The following is a 2,500-nucleotide window of genomic DNA, read 5'->3' as shown; positions in this document are numbered from 1 at the left end:
TGTTGATATTAGTGATATCATTCGCATGATATCAGGAATATTTTTGATATCATTCGCATCATATCAGGAACATTTATGGTATCATTCGCATATCGGGAATATTTTAGGTATCATTCTCATAATATAAGTAACATTTATGGAATCATTCGCATAATATCGGGAACATTTATGGTATCATTCACATAATATCGGAATATTTTTTATATAATTTGCATAATATCAGGAACATTCATTGTATCATTCGCATATCGGGAATATTTTTGGTATCATTCGCATAATATAAGTAACATTTATGGTATCATTCCCATAATATCGGGAACATTTATGGTATCATTGGTATAATATCATGAACATTTATGATATCATTCGCATATCGGAAATATTTTTGGCATCATTCGTGTAATATCGGGAACATTTTTGGTATCATTCGCATATTGGGAATATTTATGTTATCATTCGCATCATATCAGGAACATTTATGGTATCATTCACATAATATCGGGAATATTTTTGGTATCATTCGCATCATATCAGGAACATTTATTGTATCATTCGCATATCGTGAATATTTTTGGTATCATTCGCATAATATAAGTAACATTTATGGTATCATTCGCATAATATCGGGAACATTTATGGTATCATTCGCATAATATCGTGAATATTTTTGGTATCATTCACATAATATCAGGAACATTTATGGTATCAATCGCATAATATTGAGAATATTTTTGGTATCAATCGCATAATATCGGAAATATTTTCTATATCATTCGCATAATATCAGGAATATATTTGGTATCATTTGCATAATATCAGGAACATTTATGGTATCATTCGCATAATATCGGGAATAATTTTGTTATTATTCGCATAATATTAGGAATATTTTTGGTATCACTCGCATAATATTTGGAATATATTTGGTATCCTTTGCATAATATCGGGAATGTTTTTGGTATCATTTGCATGGTATCAGGAATATATTTGGTATCATTTGCATAATATCAGGAACATTTATGGTATCATTCGCATAATATCTGGAATGATTTTGTTATTATTCGCATAATAATAGGAATATTTTTGGTATCTCATAATATTTGGAATATTTTTGGTATCCTTTGTATAATATCGGGGATATTTTTGCTATCATTTACATAATATCAGGAATATATTTGGTATCATTCGCATAATACCGGGAATATTTTTGGTATCATTCACATAATATCAGGAATATATTACTTGGTATCAGTTGTTTATTATTTTGGATAGTTTTGGTATCATTCGTATAATATCAGGAATATATTTGGTATCATTTGCATAATATCGGGAATATTTTTGTCATCATTCGCTTGATATCAGAAATACTTTCTGTTGAGGGAATAAAAAGTATTCTTATTGGAAAATGAGAGTTCCAAAACACCATCTATATCACTGCAACGCTCGTCTTACTCGCCATAAAAAATAATATACAATGAATTACATTTCAATATAGAGGTTTAGAAATGGTTCCGTTAGCTCAAAACTTGAATCCTCATCATTCTAATTTCTTCGGTAAAAATTTCTGCTTTGCTGAAAACCTATAGAATGCTGGTTGGTGTATGATAAAAAATTATTATTTATCAACTGATATGGTATTTCAGAAATAATCTGTAATAAATCTTTTCTCTTCATCATTCTAATTTCTTCGGTAAAAATTTGCTGAAAACCTATAGAATGCTGGTTGGTGTATGATAAAAAATTAATATTTATCAACTGATATGGTATTTCAGAAATAATCTGTAATAAATCTTTTCTCTTCATCATTCTAATTTCTTCGGTAAAAATTTCTGCTTTGCTGAAAACCTATAGAATGCTGGTTGGTGTATGATAAAAATGTATTATTTATCAACTGATATGGTATTTCAGAAATAATCTGTAATAAATCTTTTCTCTTCATCATTCTAATTTCTTCGGTAAAAATTTCTGCTTTGCTGAAAACCTATAGAATGCTGGTTGGTGTATGATAAAAAATTATTATTTATCAACTGATATGGTATTTCAGAAATAATCTGTAATAAATCTTTTCTCTTCATCATTCTAATTTCTTCGGTAAAAATTTGCTGAAAACCTATAGAATGCTGGTTGGTGTATGATAAAAAATTAATATTTATCAACTGATATGGTATTTCAGAAATAATCTGTAATAAATCTTTTCTCTTCATCATTCTAATTTCTTCGGTAAAAATTTCTGCTTTGCTGAAAACCTATAGAATGCTGGTTGGTGTATGATAAAAATTTATTATTTATCAACTGATATGGTATTTCAGAAATAATCTGTAATAAATCTTTTCTCTTCATCATTCTAATTTCTTCGGTAAAAATTTCTGCTTTGGTGAAAACCTATAGAATGCTGGTTGGTGTATGATAAAAATGTATTATTTATCAACTGATATGGTATTTCAGAAATAATCTGTAATAAATCTTTTCTCTTCATCATTCTAATTTCTTCGGTAAAAAT

At 27.9% G+C, this 2,500-nt stretch overlaps 1 protein-coding gene across 1 annotated transcript in view; it reads left to right on the top strand.

The window, feature by feature from the left end:
• The window catches only part of LOC137616055 (homeobox-like protein HDP1), a 22,217-nt gene that overhangs the window by 7,451 nt on the left and 12,266 nt on the right, over positions 1 to 2,500 (top strand). The gene's annotated exons all lie outside the window — the stretch shown is intronic.

The sequence above is a fragment of the Palaemon carinicauda genome, chromosome 22 (assembly GCF_036898095.1).
Source record: "Palaemon carinicauda isolate YSFRI2023 chromosome 22, ASM3689809v2, whole genome shotgun sequence".
Taxonomy (NCBI): domain Eukaryota; kingdom Metazoa; phylum Arthropoda; class Malacostraca; order Decapoda; family Palaemonidae; genus Palaemon; species Palaemon carinicauda.
This window is presented reverse-complemented; position numbering and strand designations above follow the sequence as displayed.